The sequence below is a fragment of the Amblyomma americanum genome, chromosome 4 (assembly GCF_052857255.1).
Source record: "Amblyomma americanum isolate KBUSLIRL-KWMA chromosome 4, ASM5285725v1, whole genome shotgun sequence".
NCBI lineage: Eukaryota > Metazoa > Arthropoda > Arachnida > Ixodida > Ixodidae > Amblyomma > Amblyomma americanum.
The window spans coordinates 204,647,741-204,669,509 of NC_135500.1; the positions used below are offsets into that span (position 1 = coordinate 204,647,741).

A 21,769-nucleotide genomic window follows, 5' to 3' on the forward strand; every position below is an offset into this window, starting at 1 on the left:
TCAATGTTAATATAACAAAGGATGTCATTTTCGTCAAATCTATCGATGATTCAACGCTGTTGTTTAGCGAATATAAGCTCGATAAAATTATTGACAAGGTTTACGAAACAATCTCACTGCTTGCCCGTTGGAGTCAGTGAAATACACTACACGTAAATGTTAATAAAAAGAAACCTATGTTATTTCATCCTAAAGATACGATAATAAATGTGATTCGGTCAATTTATTTTATCCAGAATGACATTGAAGTTGTCAGCGCGCTTAAAACACTTGGTAAAAATGCACATGTAAACTATATTACTTTAAAAGTCGCCCTCGTCATTGGCCTGTTGTAACGACATAGCCATCTCTTTCCTGCTCTACTTAAACCACTCCTAATCTAATCACTCCTGGTGTCACATCTGCAACACTGTTATCTTATAAGGGGTACGGCGAGAGCTACCGATATTCTGAAAATTTAGTCTACAAGAAAAAGCTTTTCGAGTAATATTTATCCGGTCCGGGCTATCGCGCTAAAGAACTCTTCAGCATCGCTACCGTAACAAAGGTTTTTCTCCTCCACAATAGACGCTTAGCTTAGTGCTAAAAACAACAAATCAAACAAAAGATTACCTTTTTAAATGGCTTGGTTAGACTTGTAGCCTGTGTAACGATGTACGTACTGGCTGCGCAAACTGAAGCCACTTTATATACCTACTCCGCTAACTATGGTGCGCATATCGGCTTGAATAGACTTGCTTACATATATTGCCTACTGTTGTAAAGCAGATTTAGTGCGCTTCCTCAGTGTTGAACAGTTTTCTTGTGTCTGTCACATAATGTGTGGAGCTCCGTGTACACTCGATAGGACCATTTCTGCTCCATGACTTCATGTAATTAGGTTAATTTGGCTTCTGCAGAAGCGTGCATCATACTTTGGCAACCCAATTCTGTGTTTGTATGCTATTTTCTGCGAAAGCAAGCACTTATTAGTTCTATCTCCCCTTATTTTCTAGTTCTTGCAACTAATTCGTGAGAGTATTATTGTAGTACTTCTCTTTCGAGAATACCGTCAACGTCTTACGCTTATTTGTACCTTTTTTATTTCTGCTGTTTGTAACGTCATTTTTTTTCGCTATACTCTCTCTGCTCCTACAGTGCCTTCATTTCACATAGTGCTGAGGGGCCTGACAAGATCGTTGGAGCTTTTCCTTCTGGCGTACTCTGCCATTTTTCGATGAAATAACACCTGATCAATGAAGATTGATTGATTTTGATCAATTGAGAGTGATGGGGCATAGTATAGTAATTTTTATGAACATTGAACTGCTAGTAAGCCGGCGCTAAGTGCCGCTAACCATTTTTATTCTTACGAGAAGAAGTAAGCTCTAGTATGGGAGAGTAGCCAAAGCTGACATCGCTAGGCCATTGTTGTTTTCGTCAAGTGTGATTATCATATCATATATGCTAGAAAGTGCGTCTATTTACATTTGAAGACAATCTGTACGTATGTGCAAAATTTCCAGTTATGTCTAGAGAGAGAGAGAGAGATAGGAAAACTGATAATAACAGCATTAATATAATTCAATCCACGATGTATGGTATCTGCCTGGCTTGCAGGTTGGGCTTAACTCAGGCACCTATGAGACAAGGGCGCTTGTACAAGCGCATAATGATTAAGACCGATGCCTCGAGAGTGCAATAACGAACTCTTCTTCGTGCGCCACCCACGGGCCGCCCGCACAGTACACGGCTCAAGCACGTTGAGAGGGTTGATTGACATGCAGTTTGGAATGACTGCGTATACAATGGACATATCCCTTGGTTTAACCAACGCTGAACGTTGGTCAGGAACGCGTGTGGGTGTTCTGAATAAGGCGTAGTTCTTGAGGAGTGATGTTAAGCCTATATTGAATTTTTGCGGGGCGATGTGCAAGCCTATATTCAGTCGAGTGCTTGTTCCTGTCAAGCTGTAGTACGGATGGAGTTTTGTGTTCATGCGACTAAGAAGGAAGCTCGGAACTTTACAGCGGCATTCATGCAGCGTCGTGAGCATGGGCTCCACTGCTTCAGTTCTAACGAATAGCAATGAGATGACGTTGCCTAGATTGGACAAGACAAAGAAATGAAAACAACAGTGCCCTGATGCGATGACAGTGGTAGAGTCAGTATTTAAGCTGCTATGTGCAAGTGCTCGATCTTGCCGGCTGAGCAGATGGCTCGTAGTTGCTCTAGAGTTCTGCCTTGTGATGACGGAGATGCAGTCGAGGGCCTCGAACTAACAGTAGCTACCGTTTACATTCTCGAAGTAATGGTTTCTTGAAACGCACATGAGTTTCTTAATCTATATTTGTATTCGCATACCATGCAATGTATTTCTGTGGATTGATAACAACTAAATAACTTGCTATGCCTTGAGTATGTTGGCCTATTTGTGCTTGGACTTTCGTTACTGTTCGTGCTCACCGAAGCTCTTACTATTCTGTTATATGCCCTCAAGTCAGGACTTTTAACGCCGGCGTTCCTGTCGCGCCATTATATTTGTGGTTATTTGTTTTGCAATATAAGCACCATTTTAACTGATGCGATGCAAACCACCGCCCAAGCAATCATTTTTTCGTCTGCTGAGATTCGATGATACCGTGCTCCTACTTGAGCCGTCTGCCTCTAATATAATAATAATAATTGGTATTTTTGGGGGAAAGGAAATGGCGCAGTATCTGTCTCATATATCGTTGGACACCTGAACCGCGCCGTAAGGGAAGGGCTAAAGGAGGGAGTGAAAGAGGAAAGGAAGAATAAGTGCCGTAGTGGAAGGCTCCGGAATAATTTGGACCACCTGGGGATCTTTAACGTGCACTGACATCGCACAGCACACGGGCGCCTTAGCGTTGCCTCTAATCGCCCCCCCCCCCCCCCTTTAACCGCCCCCCCTTTTTTTGGAGTTGGCTTTGTTCCTTAACACTTCTGTCTTACAGGCAAAGCACGCTTTACAGGCTTGAGACAGTTGCCAAAGCACAGGCCTCGTTGATATCGCGACTACATGTATAAGTGTGTGAGAGACTTTCTACCAGTTGGATCATACCAGCGTCGTCGTATGTCGTAACCAAAAACTTTTGCTGTGGCCCCATTATCAGTGTTAGTATTTGTCAGTCTCGGCTATGTAGGTCTTTGAGAGGGCGACAGCGGTAAGGGGAGAGCCGGGGGGTAGGCGGGAGCAGCTATCGCTATGAGAAGAGCAGGGCGAAAGGTAATTCACGCAGCGCATAGCTGTTTTATTACAAGATAAAGCAGGTATATGTTTTGGTTTGAGCAGGAAAGGGTTTTTTAGAGAGAATTGAAAATCGGTGAAGGGACCAAGATGTCTTTATTTCGGTGGGATGGCTGTATGTGGGACTTCATCCGGAGTAAGCGGCGTTGAGCTTGTAGTCTGTGGCAGACGGGAATGCCCCTTCATATGCTGATTATTAAGAACGTTACCTAGTTGGGCCGCGGAGAATGTGATCTGCGGGGTCACGTGATACTGCTGTGCCTTGACAATGTACGTTTAACGATAGCGCTTTTACAGGAAGAAAACGGGGCAAGGGGTGTGCATGCAAAAGAACTGCGATCACATTTCTGCTCAGAACGTAGACAGAAAGTCTACAATTTCTTTCTGAGCACGATGGATATACGTGCAAGGCGGTTGGCTTCTGTCGTCTGCTATTTTCGATAACTTGCTAACGTAAAAACACAAATGGTGAAGTTTAATTACATAACGCCATGACTGTTTGCTTAGTCTGTACTACACATAGAGCACGAGTGAAAACACTTCAAGGGGTAGATATACAAAAGTTTTTGGGGATCTATTTCCCCCCTTGAAATAGGCTTACGAGCCTAGTAATAATGAAAATGAGCTGAAAGCCCCAGTGCGCAGGGGTAATTGATTCGAAATGATTTTGTGCTGGTAGTTTTGGTCTCAGTTGGCATCAGCGCTGAAGGGCATTTTGACGTCACAGTTGACCGGCGTACCTGAGCTACTACAATACTAATGACGTCAACGTTTCCGGCAAGCATTGGCTGTTCCTCAGACCAAACGCTGACTTCGATGCCGTCGCCACAATTGGCGCAAGCGCATCTTGACGTCACTCGATGCGGGTGAAAATTCCGAGCGGCTCCTGAGCCAACATTCAAAATCATATGAAATTGTGTTCCACTGAACGCCTGAGACTGAAACTTGCTAAAATGCATCTCCTTACGCCTGAAAAACAAATCATAATATTTGTTGGCGTTCGAGGTATTGGGTCTCCGTCCCTTTAAATAAAGATAATTTAAAAGGCTTAACCGCGGGTTGTCTTGTTTTAGTTAAACAGACTTCTAGCCCCACATGAGGGCTATAGAATGATACGACTACACGTAAGTCTAGGTACAGTACATTTCGGGATTGCCTGAAATGCCACACAAGGCGTCTATTACATGCATTTGGGTTTTATTTTTGAGCCGATGCGAGAACGTTTTAACTCGTTTAAGGGGTCATTTATAGATATGGCTGGGAGGTTTCTTAAAGGATATCAAAACCGTGATTTCCTAAATGTTCGAGGTAAGCGCGACTTGGGAAAACAGAAAAGAATATCAGTAACGGGACACGAATTTACGTTTTTTATATTATAGCTGCAACAACGTGGACAGTGACACTGCTTGATATTCGATCGGCACTCGTAACAGTAGCACACAGGTCGAGATCGTACTAATATTTACAGACAACTGAGCTAATGCAAGGTTTGTGCCGGGCCTTGCTTAAATTTAGTTGAAGCTCCTGCTGTCCACTTGTCTGACCCTGTCGCGACTCCTTATGAGGGTCGCCGATTCTTTATTATCGAAGTTTGATTAGCTTGGTATTCTTTTTGGCCTACGATTGCGTTCTGGCGAAAAATCCTTTTACAAAAATATGCACCAACTAGCCCCCCCCCCCCCCCCCCCCCTTGCTTCCTTCCCTCCCAGAAAGTATTACTAAGCTACGAACGTCAAATGACGTTTTTCCGCCTTGCACATTTGTGCAGAAATCAGGAGAGCGACTATAATTTTCTTCTCTCTTTTCAGTGCATTGACTATATAATCATGTTTTTGCACTTAATTACTGTTATGTTTAACAGCTTACTTTTCATCCTGTCGTCATTCTGATCTACTGGCTTGACGCCATGTAGCTTGTGTACCGGCGTTAGCGTCGGAGCTGAGCAGTGTTCGAGTTTCGCCGTCCAACTCGCTTAGTATGCTTTGATTTGACCGTAACACAATAACGCCTAGTTATAGTGCGTGTGAAAAATTGCTTTCTTGGGGCTATTATTATTGGTGCAGCACAGACGTTCGCTAAGTTTGAGGCGGATCGTCTCCTTCCGTTCAAGTCCCGCTCAGATGCGCACGCCGGAAATAAGGACGGCGGGGTAGCGGCGTGCAATCTGGAGACACGTTTTCTACGTTTCCGAGACGTCGCGAGGCTGTCTGCCTCCTGCGGTTCCTCGAGATTGTCGCTACGTAACGCAATCAGCTTAGAGGCGCACTGCTGCTCTGCCTGACTTGGTGTGGGTGCCTTAAAACGGGCATATCGTCTGTCCCGTCCTTGTGCCTTACACAACAAGCGCTGGAGCACCGCGGTCGCCAAAGAAAATAAAATTATACATAAAAGTAAACTAAGGTTTTGCAACACATCTGGGAAAGCTTCTGGTGAGTTTAAGTTCCTTGCAATATGAAAAAGGAATCTGGGTGTGTAGCATATGCCTGTCCATTTATACAGATCATGAAAAGAGGGATGCTAAGCAGTAAGAACATATAATGCGATATGATGCATCTTCCTGGGTAAATGAATCATGATACCATTATATTTATGGGGGTGACCAATTGTTTTTGATTGACCGTTCCTCGAATAGTCAGCATTGCGAGGCCGACCATTCGCCCTCATATGCCGATAAAGAAAAATTGAGGGATTCCCCTTTCTTGCACATTTTTTTATTGTGGTCTAACCACCTTTGTTCATTTTTTCAAAAAAATTAAAGGTTTTTAACTTCTCTATTGAGCTAGAACGCAATTAAATTAATGCTGTTGTTGAAATCACTGCGTCCCCAACACCTCAACTGAGCCACTGTTTTGGTGTTAAAACTCACAAATGAGCAACAAACCAGGAAAAAAATGGAAGTGTATTATTCACGAACGAGTTAAAAAAATATAGTGGCGAGCTTGTATATTGAATTTTCGTAAAATAGGGTGGTAAACAATCGCTGTTCCTCTATTCAAAACAGCATGTGTAAATGGTTGTAAAAGAGGTAAGAAAGAAGGGAAAAATTATCCTCACTAGAAAACTGAAATATGAGCCAGCTGGATACGAACGTAAGGAATTATAGTAAATCTGCTAAATTGGATCTCTGCATGTGTCTCTGTTTTTTACTGAAGAAAACAGATTATAGAGCCAAAGTTTTGCGGGAAGCAAGCTAAAAACAAACCTGATGAGCTAAACGTCTCATGCTGCTGCTGCTGCTCTCTGTGGTCGGTGCGATCAATAGAAACAGGACTCCTACTTTTCTGCAAAGGCATTTAGACGATTGCGATGAAGAAATTCGAATCTGTTTCCTTTTCACTTGTTTCTTCTCAAACCTCAAAAAAAGAAGGAACGTGGCTGTGCACATGGGAGACGTCGTAAGACAGGCCATCTGCCGGTCAATGTGATCAATGTCGAAGGACAACGGTTTCGGCGGAGGAAGTAAGTTTGTGGATTTTACCGGTTTCTAGGTCTTGGCAGCTTTGAAACAAAAAACATAGTGTGTGGGCGCAGTACGTGAAGCTTGCTAGTGCCATATGAGGACAGCTGCTTGTATTACGCGGCAAAAATGTTTTTGTCTTGTTGGTGCATTTAGAATAAACGAACGAAAAACAAGTGAGAAAACATGCAGAATTGCACAGGAATGAGAAGAAAACGCCTTAGTGTTTTCGACGTTTTTCTGCGGCTGTGTTATTCGAAGTTTTTAAATACGCCATCCTTGGACGATGAAAACTGGTAGCAGCAGGAACTCTTGAACATACGAAAGAACAGATCTGCACACCATGTTTTGTTCAATTACTGTTGTTGCTGCGGGATCCCAGTGGCTTTCTGCACCCTTCTGTTGATGGCTACTAAATATATTTGATCGTTGTTGATAGCGACGAAATATGCAACACAGAGAAGTGGTCAGTTAATTGTGTGCATTTGTGCACACAGTTGGGCAGGTTTTTTTCGTGCTCCTTAAATAACCCTAAGTGACCTAAATTGATCCGGAGTCTTCCATTACGACGTGGCTACTCACAAGCCGAAACATCGCTGTGATACGTAAAGCTTCGTTAATTAATATTACTAGTCAGCTGAGATGTATCGGAAAGAATACGAAATCACAATATCTGCAAGTTGTGAGCTCGGTTCCCATCGGCGGCATGCAGCTGTCGTTTTTCTACGTCCTGTAAAAGTATTTCCTATCCAAGATGTTGCCACAATCCATTTCCTTTTCTAACCAATAGCACCATTAAAATATGCATTGGGTGTCATTGACTTGATTTCTGTGTATGTCGCAACGAGCATCTCATCGGCCCTATTCCCTACGCATAGCACGGCGAGATGTTACTTTGTGCGTATGCGACTTAAGACCAACTGCGTCACCGGCTGTGGAAGCAAGCCAGTGCTCGGGAGTTGCTCTACTGGCCTAAAACACCCTCGTGGGTCCTCGTCTCATTCGTCATTAGGCGTATTGACGCACTCCGGCGACTGGTGGAAAACATTGTTACTGGAATAACTCACTTCGTACTCTTTCTTCTGTTCTCATTCTAGCTTCCACGCCTTCGTCTTTCGCCCTCTCTTCTATCGGTGCGAAAGCTCTATTGGGATGAGTGTTCCCCGAGCAAGATCTTGCGATGTGTGTGGGTGTGGGCCAAGTGAAATAAATAAATAAAATATATAAAATAAATATCTGTGACTGGGATTCGAACCCACCGCGACGCGAAATGATAAGCTCCGCTGGCTACAGTGCGAGAGCACTATAGGCTGTCGCTGAAGCCGAACACGCCTCGTGTTAAACTGCAACACACTCCCATGCTGATGATGTCCACAGGCTGAATGCGTTGCATTGCACAACGTCGTCTTCACCAACTAAAACTACTATAAAACTTATATTCGCGCTTTGAGCTACGTGGCGGCAGTGACAGAGAGATGTGCGTTGCGTGCGTTGGCGTGGACAACGTTGCGGCAGAAACGCGGCACTGGAGCATGGGCTGCCGGCGTACATTAGGTAAATTGGCATTCACGATGAAAAAGACGCGCATAACTGGCTGGCTAGGTCAGCGGACACCTCAATCGCGCTTTCAGGTACGTAGTGGTGGTTTCCACCTGGAAACTACAATGCTTCTACGCAATATTTCCTGCTTAGCAATGCTAAACCGCCAGTAATTTTTTTCTTACCCTCGTAGTCTTTTCTCGCGCTGATCGTGATTCGAGAGTTTTAGTCTAGCTTATTTTACATTTTACTAAATATAGCTGATCTGCTAAAGTAGCGGCTTGAGTCAGCCGCACAGGTCCGAAGGCGGGAAGAAAGTTCGTTTTTCGAATTTTGTCAGTTAATTTCTTCGGTTTCACTTAGTCCCATGCAGTATATCATCGCCAGATGCCGCATCTATTACAGTGCACATTTTTCTTTTAAGAAGTTAAACACATCCCACGTAAGTTAGATTGGAAGTCAGAGAGTACTCAGCGTGCTTTCACGCAGTCAGTTTTTCAATAAGTGAATAACAATAGGGGCGTTCTGAGGAACATTCCAAGTGTATTGCTTTGTCTAAGTCATAATTCTGCTCCTAGTAGCCAGATATTTCTTAAGGTTCTCGTGCTTTATGATGATACTATCTGTAATTTAAATTTAAACACGTATTCTGTCGTACGTGTGTTTAACGAACTCTATTTCATAAGACGTTTTTGTATATTTCTGTCGGCGCAAAGACCCGTAGCTGACAGAACAGAGAGAGCTGAGAGGGAAAAAAACCTGTTGGACCTATGGCTGCAGCATATTTTGTGTGCCTTCTTAGGAAAGAATGGCGAGACTCGAAAAGCGCATTTTTATTAACAATGACAACTAACCCGGACTTTTGCTAGGGTCTGACTACGTTGTGTGGAGAGAAAGGTAACTCATCGCGGAATTTACACGTTGAAGGTTGACTATGCGCAGAACCATCCATTATGTGCTGTCTGAGCAGTGTGCATAAGGTTCAAGTTCGTGCTTGTCGGAGTAATGATCCTTCTCCAGTGGAAGCGATTTCTTTCTGTAAGGCGGGAGAGGCTCACAAATGCGCAGTTAAGATATTGCAGCGTTTTAGTGTACGGGACGTTTCACGTTGTGCAGGGATTTAGTTCACTGAGAACGCTCATGTTTGCCAGCCACTGCAGGGAAGCGTGCAACTGCTCGAGCTCCTTCGGTACGGGCGCTGCGCGCCTCTGCCTTCTCCGCCTGTCGCACGCTTTGGTTCGTCATCGGCGGGATTTGCGTCTGGTGTCGGGCCGGTTAAATGGAATTGTGAGCGAGACGCGGGCCGCATGTTAAATGCGTTGGCCTCCATCGGCTATAGGGGGCGTCGCGGCGCCACACAGGCGGGGAGGCCGATCCGCTCCCCTTACGCACGTCGCGCGCGACGCTCTTCGCGACGATGCCTCATTTTTTGTTATCCTCTTCTTTTTACTTGGTTCGTCGCCGTCTGAGGCGCTGTTGTCGCTCTGGGCACTGCTTCTGGGTTAGTGACGTGACGCAGCGACGCTTGTTTGCGCTCGGAAAGAAGTGGCGCAGATTTTTTTCCCCCGGCTCCTGGAAACGCTGGTCAGCTTTCTCGCGCGCTGGCTGTATCTCGGACAGCGGGTCTTGAACTCGGACTAATTGACGCCGTTCTTAGTTCAAGGTCGTATGGGGCTCACGGAGCGTTTTGCGCTTCCGAGAAGAGTGGACGCGAGAGTTTGTAAAACGTTCGGTCCAGACTCGTTAAAAAACAGTCCTTTTTTTTTTTTCGGGGCGAGAAGTTCGTTTCTTTTCTTTCATTTCTTTCTTCTATTAGCGAAAGTTGGGTTTAGGGTTCTGTTTTGTTTTTCAAGCGATGTTTATTGCCTCAGGGCATAAACGTTATGAAATGAGAGATGAGTAGAATGCTTGATAGGCGCGTAAGCCCGTGTATTACAATTTTTGAAGTTACATGTCAGAGGTTTAAATCTGTTCCATTGGAGTGCTGCAACCTCAGGAAACACGAGACAAAGAGCGATTTAATAATGAATGGCACACCGTTGTTCTCCGGCTGAACCGAAAATTCCTCTTGTACAGAAAAGGCAGGCTACCTGCTTGGTTATCTCAGTTTAAAAGATTGAGGCCTGATTTTAAATTTAAAGCTCACTAAGCCGGAAGGACTTGCTTTTGGGCGTTTCAACTTTCATACTTTTTAGCAGACTCTGAAGCACTGCCGAGTTTAGCTGATACCTTGCTAAACTTGGCGCACTTTTGACGCTCTAAAGCATCAAGAACTTTCATGAGCTTACTTACGGTAAATAATGCACTCTTTTTTTTCTTGTTTTCTTGTTAGCGTAGGCCTTTCTTAATTTACCCCCTGTTGACAGGATGCGTTATCTGCAACCGTTGGCGTGCGAGCACTAAGTAATCCTAAACTGCCACCATTTGTGTATGAATAGTTTCAACACGATTAGGACAGAAACAATAAATTATAATAATGTATTAATTATTCAAAGTGCTTGAAGAATTTTGATGTTATTAGGCATGGAAGGTTCACTTTTTTTGCACATAGAAAAGTCTGATGAAGCTTGGTTTTCTCGTTGCGTTGTATAACCTGACCCATTGCGACACATAAGGAGAGCAGACTTTTAACGTTTGCTTGACTAGGGTTGTAGCCGCGGTGAAAAGAACTTACAAGAAAAATGCGTGCATTAAGAAACTGAGCAAATATTTCAAAAAGTTGTGAGAGGCTGCGGGAAGCAAAATGAAGCAGAACAGTTAGATTATTGATTTTTAATTCGTGTCATAAGAGCGAATTTGTTAAAATTACCAATAACATTTTTAAATAACCTTAAATGCGCTAAGAAGTTTAACATAGTTGTGGGTTGTTGAGTAAAGGAGCTTAGACGAGATAGCATAATTGTGGGGGCGGCAGCTTTACATTGAAACAGTTCAGCGGAGCGCTTGACAGCGCTTTGACGTTGGCGGTTGACACGGCACATTAAGCCACCGTCGCTGTAAACGTGCTAAGGTGCCATATATTTTATTTCTTCAGGCTTCTGATCTTTCTTGCGAGCGAAAAATGAAAGGAAAACTTAAGATTGAAACTGCTTTCACGGCTTTAGTAATGACTTGTGTACAATTAGGTTGCTTCAGTAATTAAAATGGTCAATTTATCACAGTCAAGGACATCAAAAGCTTCTGGTCCTGTGATCAGTTCGATCTGTGCTGAAAAAAAAAACGGGAGAAAAATTGTTTCAGCGCAGATACTAAGTTACAGTCGACAATGCTCTACGCTAGGAGTGGTAATGTGAGATCACCTGTTTGCTTACATGTAGTTTGATGTTAAATTTTCTCAAAATATGCAGGGATATTGGCCTGAAACGTGAGTTGTGCCACGCGAGTCTGTTTGAGCACGTCCCTGATTCATAACAGTCAAATCTTCACCGCAGTTTAGCATTGAGTAACAACAGGTAAAGGTGCGAAATATGGAGAAGTATGGAATAAATTTGGAGTCGGTAGCGCACAAAATATAATTAACTTCAGGAGGCGCTACCTCCGACAAATGGCTCATGTCCTTAAAAGCCTTCCGCCAAAATTTTGGGATATTACCGTGCACTGGGAGACGTGGATTCGCCCACTTTCTCGGTGAGCAGCCGGCATCAAAATAAGAGGATATCATAACTTTGGAATGCAGCGTACAAGCCTTTGAAGTTCACGAAGGCATTTGAATAACGATGCGTTCCTCTCGCGCGGAGAAAACGTGATGCGGCTTCACTTTTCCGCAGGAACTACCGGCAGTGCTTGGCAACTGTTTCAGAAATCGCCCATCGCTACCGACCTCTACGACCTCTACGACCTCTTTGTGGCTTTCCTGGAAAATGTTCGCGCCGTTAAGGCGTTGAACTAGATCAAAAATGGAACAGTCGTTCTTAATTTTGTTCGTAACATTTTAGCCTTCAAGCACCGCCCGCCGGCGTCCGTGCGAGCTTACGTAAGCTTCACGTTTACGTCATTTTCCATGCGCGCCTTGCCTTTCACAGCATCGCTGCATGAATACTGAGTTATGCAGTCGTTGTGTTTACTTTCTTTTCATGTTTCTGCCATGTAGTCGTGTCGGTTTTGCCGCACGGAAATAACGCATTATATGAATGGCATTTCGGTGTTCGTTCAGCACTCACGTCCAGCTCGCGAAGGTTGCCGCAGTAGTCACAGTTGTACGCTATGACCAGTGACGCAGGGAGATAAGCACAGGCCTATAGTTAGAGTTGAGCGCGCTGTCACGGAAATAAGATGGACTATGCTACCGGCTAATAATTGGTTTTTTTGGGGAAAAGAAATGGCGCAGTATCTGTCTCATATATCATTGGACACCTGATCCGCGTCGTAAGGGAAGGCTAAAGGAGGGAGTGAAAGAAGAAAGGAAGAAGAGGGGCCGTAGTGGAGGGCTCCGGAAGAATTTAGACCACCTGGGGATCTTTAACGTGCACTGACATCGCACAGCACACGGGCGCCTTAGCGTTTTGCCTCCATAAAAACGCAGCCGCCGCGGTCGGGTTCGAACCCGGGAACTCCGGATCAGTAGCCGAGCGCCCTAACCACTGAGCCACCCCGGCAGGTCTGCTACCGGCTACCGAAAACGTTTTTCACGCTACTAAGGTGATTTTAAATTATAAAATGAAAACTAAGAGAAAAAAAGATTTGAGTTTTTTTTCTTCACTTCCTCTGCCGTGGGCGGGCAGATGCACTGCCTGGAAGGTACACTGTGTGCTAAGCTACTCTTATTACTTGAGAAGTAAGGTCGAGGGCTTTCATATATTAGAAAGCCGGTGTGTCAGGACTTGTAGACGCGTTAGTGTACCGGCATCCTGAAGGCATAAAAGACAACACAGGCTAAATCGAAGCACTAGTGTGGGCTATTTTTCGCGGTCATCTTTTAGTATATCAGAGATCAGGCCTCCGGCGTCACCTTTTTGTTTTGTTCCTGCGTTTTCTTTTTCGAGGCAGTAGCACCTATAGAGAGTACTCAATGCCGATAAGCCAACACATGCGCGTCATGGGAAGGTAAGTATAGATTTTTATGGTTTAAATTGCTGCTTTGACGAATGCACACGCCTCATTGAATATATTATATAAAATACAGCATTGTGTTGCCCAGAGCTCTCTGCATGACACTGCAGACTGCGAAAACTTGCGTATACAAAAATATCGCTTGAAGGTGGCAGCCAACGAATAACACAGAACCGTGTCTATTTCCATCGTTCTGCTTACATACTCTCCGCGCACAGATAATTTTTACACGTATGCGCGACTGTAGCAAACTATACGATGTAAGGTTGTGGGGCGTTCAACAAGGCAGGCATCCGAAGACATCGTGCTCTCTAAATCTTAGTCTGGCTTCCACAACAGATTATTTTGGGCAGTCCTCAGTAGACAGGAGAAAAATAAGAAAAATACCTAAACGGACCGCGTTGTTTATCACCCTAGAGTACGCGAACGTGGCTTCGGTGGTCAGCGAAGAAATGCTCGTTCGTAGGTTACTCTTTCGAGACTTTCCGACCCGATTTTGCGGACAGGCGCCATCCAATTTCAAGCTCAGCCGACATGTAGATAACAGACAGACACATCGTTACAAGGGCTAAATACGCCGCGTCAACACAACGTCTGTTTATATCTTTTTTTCGCCGCCGCTAAGGAAGGCTCGGTGACGCGTCCGATGCGCTCTCTCATCGACGTCTTGCTTGCTCTGCCCCCTGGAGGGAAGTCTTTCGGAGAGGCTAGCAATTTCTAAGCGACCTTCGCGCCGCCACTGCGGTGGCTGCAGGAAGTACCGTTTCTTCCGCACGAATTTTCGCCGTACGTGCCGCGGTCACTGATGCGCACGGCACCAGGATGCGCGCCGACTGGCGTCTGATAGTGTGGCGGGATGTAAACATTAGGCGGAAGCCGACGACGGCAAGCGACCTCTGTGAGCGGCGGAGGCAACTATACGACTTCGATTTCCGGCAGACAAAACGCAAACTAAAGATGTCGTTGGTTGCACGGCGCGAAAGTTTACGTTACAGTAATCTCGAGCAATAATGCGCAAGCTCGAATTCTTTATTTTACATGCGTTGGGCTGCACAAAGCGAATATTGGGGTATTGGATGCTGGCCGAAACCCAGTGTTCTGAAAAAAGTGATGTTGTATTTCCTTTTAAAGAGAAAAAAAGATGCCGCCACTGTCTGGAAGACGTTGAAGTAACGAGCCTTAGCTGTTTGGTTTACTTGAATTGATATAAATGAGATTAAAGTGAGGTACACCTCTGAATCGGCCGACATCTTGGATTATTAATGACGTCATCAATTAATTACCATTATTGGCCGACATCTTGGACTTATAGGTCACGTCACCAATCAATCACCAATTTGATATACTAATGACGTCACCAATCGATCACCAATTGGTTTGCTATATCGAGTTACTGAGGGCCACCATCTTGAATTCCTCGGACAGAAAATTTCACGCCGAAGGCAGGTGGTAGGAGACCCCAGTAATTCGAGAAACGTGATGCGTAAGACTTAAAAAAAAATGTTTTTGAAGGAAACCGCAAAGGTTGGTCTGATTTTTTTTAGAAAATTAAGTCTTTTATAAAAGTCGCCTTCTCTTCTTGGAGTTTGTGTTCGACAAGTTCGACTACTGTACCTGACGCACGCGGAGTTATACAAGGTGGAGTGCTAGACCCTGATGCCGGTCTTAAAGGATCTAGTGATAAAAAGCGGCGTTTAATTCGTATTTTATAGACTGTGCTGAAGTGAGTGCAATGAATGAGGTAGAAAGTCCGGCTACTTTGCTTTCGTTTCGTCACATAAGATGGAGCTTTCAAATGTGACGTTCGTTGAAAGCAAACAGCCTGCAAGCAGTGGCATTAATTTTTTTTTTCTTACTCGAGCAAGGCTGGGGTCCGGAACGAATGCCTTGAGCAGATCACATTGCATTTCCGCGCGTGTGCATTTTTCCATCTTTCGAATGCTCTCGCTTTCAACAAGCAACGAGCTAAGTTCTCAAACAACAGAACACGCCGCGATGATCGCGGGAAGCGGTCACAGTTTCGCTTTTTTTTTCTACGCCGCGCGCGCTCGGAAAGAGCGGTTGTGAACTTGGGCGTTCTTCGAAGGCGCAGCGGTGGGCCCGAAGCGTACTCGGCGCGTGCCTTGGTCGACAGGAAACGAGCCAGCATTATGCAGATGAAGCGCGCGCGCTATGATAATGGCGCGCGTCTCGACTGCGCGATGAAGAGAACTGCGCCGTGTTCTAGGCACGACCGCTCCTCCAAAAGCCAGCTTCGGGGAACAGCCCAAGTTCTTGTCCTTTGTAAACGCTTCCTGAATAGCGATTATTGTGACCTATGCCACGAATACGCGATGGAAGCGACTCCCCGCGGCGGCGGCGTGTGCGGCGAATGTTGTGGGCTTACGACCGGAGTCCCTGTCATTTTCTTTGCTCACCGGCTTCTATTTTTTTTTTTAACGGGTAAAAGCAGCTGCAGACATTTTGTTTTAAAACAGTGAGGTTCGTCTGCTCGGGTATGTGAAGACCCTGAGGGTATTTGTAGGTATCGAGATCTTTTGCTATGCTGCTTAATGTTTTGTTTGTTTTTGACTGTCTGTCGAATTCTAGGAATATTTACTCGCCCGATGGGTTACAGAGTGATACCCACGTTTCGTACTTCGGCGGGTCGAACTAAATTGGTCAGCAAGTAAAAAAGGAACTGCCACGCTGAGTGCTATTGTGGGCCGGTGAGCAAAATTTGGCAAAATAAGAAAACGCGTCGGCTTTTTGCCTCCTCCCCGTCTTCTCTAGTTATTCCCTCGGGATACTGTGTACAAATTGCATATAAGCACCGTTGGAGCACTGTAAACAAAAATAGGGCTGCTGTTCTTAACGCGAAAACCTTCTGGCTTGGTTGTCCGTGAACAACACGGAAAACCACAATTATAAATTTGAAAATAAACCTGAAATGCCCGCGTCCTTCCTTGAGAGTGCTGTTCAAAATTACAACAGCACGGTCCTTCGACTTCAGAGGTCTCGGCTTACGGTAGACGTCTAACGTCCGTTCCTTGAGGGATCTCACATTGATTTAGGTGCGAGGGTCATAAATCTTGAGAAACGTTATACCAACGTCATCCGACTAGCTACAAGTTTTCTAGGCCAACGGTTTTTTGCTGTATCCTAGTTGCACAGTCTAATCTGTCTTCAAGAGAAAATGATATATGGTTTTGATAGGCTTCATTTTTTGGGCGCTGAAGCAATTCAAGGCTCCCTGGTGTTTGCAATGCTTGAACAGCTTAAACAAAGCTACTGCTTCTGTTTTTTGCGAGCTTCGCTCTGCAACTGTTTCAGGCTAGAATAGAAGTGTGGCAAGGTCGTAACCTTTCATTTGCAACGTAATATGCTACGGCGTGGCTACCAGCAGCATGCAGTACTATTATAGTGTTGACCGGGATACAGAGTTCTGACAATCGCTTTTTTGCAAACACCAGTGCGCACCAACGGTTTCAAGGAAATAATAAATACGTAAGTAAAACAACGTTTAAATACGAAAAAATTCACTTGCCGCATCGCTCATTAGGTATCCAGAGGTTGCTGCCACGTGCATTTTATAAAGCCACCACTCCAAACCAATACGTTTAGCAATAGGGTCATCAGTTTCACGGAGCATTTACACAGAAATACTAAAACGTAGTTTTCCACTTGTTACAACTTAATCCACTGAAGTCACGTTTATTTTAGTCAGTACGCAGGCATCGCATTAATTCGGCGAACTGGACGAGTTGGCTCATACTTAGGAAAATGACAGCGGGGAAAAAGGAAAGAGAAAGGACGAAAAAGGGGAAAGGACTGGCGCTCGCCATAACCTGTCGTATTCCCCATTTTTGAAGATTAAAAAGACAGCTTACGTACAGGCAGAAACGAAGCCAGACGCCTAAAGTGTACATGGAATCTGAGAGTTAAGTAGTTGCTACAACTATATGGTAGTTAATAAAGAAATTATTGCGCTAATTTAGCACCATTTTTGGAGAGACGTAGGTAACGAGTTAAGAAGTTCATTGCATGATTGTAAGATTGGTTTTGTTCAGAAACACATTCATGCCACGTTCTTACATAAGAAGCCGCCCTTACTTAATACTTTGTTAGGGCAAGAAATTTAAGAAATGTAAAGAATTACCTGCAGTTGCAGCAGTGACTAGCAGTGGGATGAAATGGAGGGAACCTAAGCCGGAGTTGGCGTCCTGAAAGTCAGTGGAAAAGACTGCCAAACGCTCTCCTTTATATAAGCCATAAGCGACGGCTCACTTAATATCGCATCTGCCGAGAGATACCAAGCAGCCAATTGGAGTGAAGCGACACTTGTGACGTCTTTATCCGCCACACCCCACACGCGAGGTAGCCTCGGTTCTTTTGGCTCATTGCGCAGCTGAAGGCGTCATGTGACATCGTTGTAGAGTGGTTCGAATAAACGCACCGGCGTCAGCGGACAGCAGCAGCCGCAGCCTGTTTCTCCGCACTTCACGCAGCTGGTGAGTGGGTGGACGCCACCGTGGCTCGAGTGCCCTCATCAAAATTAAAGGGCTGCTGAAGTGGATCACCCCGGAAAGCCGCGGCGGCGGCGCAGTGATCGCTGCCGAAGGAGAGAGTGCCGGCAGACGTGGCGATTGACCCCGTTCTTCAGGCGTGGGCTATAGGCTTTCTGTTGGCCCTCGAGCCGTTACAAAACTGTTCATTCAACTCGTCAGTGGTCGGCGTCGCATTGTGGCTGACCTGTCAGCTGGCGGCTTTACGCAACCACCGCGCTCTGGGGTGACCCAAGAAGGCTTGGGGTTATGCCAATTGTGTCCAAACGTAACGAAATAATGTACTCCTCCGCTGCGGTATAGAGCACCTGTAGAGTTTCATGCGGGCGCAAAAGCTGTGGCATTGCAGGTGGCCTTGCCTAGTACACAGTAATTTTTTGTGGCATGTGCTTAAATGAAGAAAAATAAGGACTGATGCTACTTTCCTATAATCTGCCGTTAATTTTAAACATTTATGAGGAACTGTAATTAGAGATGAGTAACAATATATCAGTTCTTTCTTTACTAAGTCAACCTGCTGTTGTGCCTTCCCTCTTGACATGAGTGTTCGATGGTTATGTTCTTAACGATGCCCTGAACATGTATATTTAGATGCGATGTGCTCTTTATTTAAATATATCACAGGCATACCATATGGTGTAGCGTTGTGTGATTGTGGGTTTTTGTGCACAATGAAGCCGCTGTAGGGGGCGAGGACCACCGTCAAGCCTATATAGGCTTTTTGTCCCCGCTCCCCACATCCTTGATGTTAAATAAAAGCTGATTGATCGATCGATCGATAGATAGATCGATCGATCGATCGATTGATTGATTGATTGATTGATTGATTGATTGATTGATTGATTGATAAACAGCCTCGCAGTCGTAGCATGGGACAACTAGGAGTGTACGAAGCACGTAACTGAACAGTTTACCCTTTCACCACAATTTTGAAGAAACAAAAACAAAAAATTCGCAACTTATACGCGATGTGAGCATGGTACCCAGACTGAAAAAATAAATTCCTATATCTGTTGCCACCACTAAACTTTGCGAAATCGGCACGTGGCGAACCCACGACACTGGGGATTCAGTCCATTTTGCGCAACTTACGCATTTTTAACGAAGACCAAGTGGGCAGATCTTGATGAAAATTGTACAAGACGGGGTTGTCATTGCTTAGACAGAGGTACAAATTGCATTTATATATCAATAGACATCTGTTGCTCTATTTCAGTACAATCGCTTGCTCTTTGCTAATTGTCAGTGTGACGTTTTATCAACAGAATATCCCTGTGCACTTCACATGCCCTTCCCTGCTATTGTCAAGAACCAACTCATATTCAAAAATTATATAAAGCGCACTTAGGACAACAGACAAGGGAGACCAAACAACACAAGCGCTTGCACGTAGGACAACAGACAAGGGAGACCAAACAACACAAGCGCTATATAATTTTTGAAAATGAAAAACCAACTAGCTAAGATGTCAATTCTGCTTCAACCAACTCATATTATCGTCTCCGTTATCACTGCCTGGCCGTCGTGGCTGCTGTAAGTCGGATAGCAGTTGTCTCCCTGTCTTCTATTAACGCACGCATCCCTAACGAGCTGAACTTGAGACTGCTTGTGCTACACTCTAAATTCGAAAGCAGTAAAAACGGAGTAATCTGTCCCTCAGCGCACTCCCTATAAGGGGAGGGTGCGCTTCCGGCACAGTAAACAGAAATGAGTAAAAGGGTGGCGAACTGTTCTCTAGAGCAGTTTATCTTACAAGTCCTCATTGTCGGGATGAAGTGACAAACCAGAAATTGCGAGTTATTTATCAAGAAAAAGCGTTTCAAGCGTCTGGTAACGATGCAGGCAATTCTCAAAGGCGTAGCGAATGCAATGATTTTGCTATGCCATAAATTATTCTCCTTTTCTTCTGGCAATTCTAGGGTCGTACATGCGCGCACACTGTTGTTTCGCGCAGCTTCTTCATAATGCTGCCACGCATTTTTCGCCGTAAAGCACCGCTTGCTGGGGACATGGAAATACCCACATTTGCGCGCGCACTCCATGTCTAAATGAGTGCATGGCATACTGATATCTTGTGTGTCGCGAAGCCGCTACAGTGGGTGTTAAAGTGACAAAAATAATGATTTGCACACGAAATTAGCAGGCTGCTGGTGCTGACTGAAGCGGAATGTGCCAAAACGTTAAATTTAGGCAAAATATGGCGATCATTTTAAACCATGGCGATGCTACTACGCCACAATGAAAAGAACGAACCAGCCAGACGCGGTGCCTTTGCGCTGTTTTGAAATTCTTTTGCGCCAAGCTAGTTTTTACTATTAAGAAAGAGAAAAATGCAGCAGAAAGTGCCTGGGTAACATTGTTCAGTTATGAAGCAGCGCCGTTATCTAGTACGTGCTGGTGCGTCTGGCGCGCTTTTCTTCCATTAAAACGCGCCGGCCGGATTATTTTTCAGACCCCTTTCCGACGAGCCGCGCTTGTTTAGGTTGCCGGTCATTATTGAAATTTGAGTTAATTATCCAGGTCACGGTTACACTGCTCAGCTCTCGGCTTTGAGCCATCAGCGCTTTTGGTTTGTAAAAAAAATAAATATAAATTCTGTACCATTAAGCGCTTCAGAGATTTGCATTTCTCTTGAGTTTGAGTCGCTCAGTATATACGCGCAGGATTCCGTAAACATTCCGCAGATATCCTCTTTATGCTGGGAAACGATTTAACGAATTAATAGAAACAACTGCGGCCTCCTAGCTGCCTCTTATCACACGTACCGACCCACTGCGTACGTACGGAGGAGCCCGAATGGAGCTCTGACGTCACGGCCGCCGCGCCGGTGTCAAGGGATGCCCTCGAGACTCATATCGCAGTCGGCCGGTCGTGAATGGCCCCGGCGAATATATTTGAGTGGTGGGCAAACAGTGGCCGATGAGTGCCCTCGTCCTGAGCACCTCCGGATGTGGCCAGCTCCCCTGTCGACCTCGCGAGGTGCAGTGGCGGAGAGAAGGAGGGAGAGGGCACACACAGTCTTCTTGTTCCCTCTCTCTCTCTTACTCATCTTTCTCGTGCGTGAGGGTTAATTCAGACAGCGAGGCGGAATCGATTTTAGCTCATATAGCGCACTTACGGGCTCGGTCGAGCTATTGAAAAGTGGAGAAAAAATAGAAGCATAGAAAGAAAGGAAGGCAATAAATTAAATGAAGAAAGAAGGAAGAAAAGAAAGAAAGACAAGACATGAAAATCGATGCTTGCGCGGAAGTAAAATTTCAGCGATACGAAGCCTTGTGAAGCATTTAAACGTAAGCCCCGTTTACTGCTCTAACGTGGCTATTCTTTGCCGCACAATCATGTAAGAGCGAAAAGCGGAGTGTGCACTTTAAATTCTCTATTCTGCGGTGCATGCGTTATCCAGCCAAAGTTTGCCTGAGCGGCTTTGTCTGAAATGATTTTACGACCTGATGGCTGCGCAAACTCTGAACCCCAGTGATGGCAGCTTCGTGGCCATGTACGCACAGAGCTTGTGCCACCAAATCCGAAGCCACAGCGTCGTTTACTTTTCCTTTTATTTATTTATTATTTACAAATGCGGTTTCACCAAATTTCCTACATCACGTGTGCTGGAAGCCGACTGGTCTTCAGTGACCACTTGCGAAGAGACTTAAAAAAATAAAACATTTTTGAAGAAAGATAAGCACGACTCACTAATGATTACGCTTAAACACATAAAAACTTGAAAAAAAAAAGCTTTTTATTCGAACTGCTGTAGTTGCTCTAGCAGCGACCGAATTACTAAGCAAACACGTTTCAAGTGTGAAGTTAATTTTGTCAACTGACTTTTGGTCTGTACTCTCGATTCGATCATAGTCGGTGTGAGTGTTCCTGAAAACGTTGAGTTCCGGGAGATTGATAAAAGTATGTGTTGGTATGAGCACGGTTAAC

The 21,769-nt window shown here is 44.9% G+C and overlaps 1 protein-coding gene across 3 annotated transcripts in view; it reads right to left on the bottom strand.

Annotated features, from left to right (window-relative positions):
* LOC144129146 (uncharacterized) overlaps positions 1 to 21,769 on the bottom strand; it is a 148,899-nt gene that overhangs the window by 55,277 nt on the left and 71,853 nt on the right. For 2 of the 3 annotated variants that reach the window (XM_077663085.1, XM_077663087.1), the window contains exon 1: positions 17,434 to 17,525. The exons of the other annotated variant lie outside the window; for it this stretch is intronic. The gene's annotated coding sequence lies outside the window, so the exon portion shown is untranslated. Of the gene's footprint in view, positions 1 to 17,433; positions 17,526 to 21,769 lie in introns of those variants that run through there. 3 annotated transcript variants of the gene reach the window in all.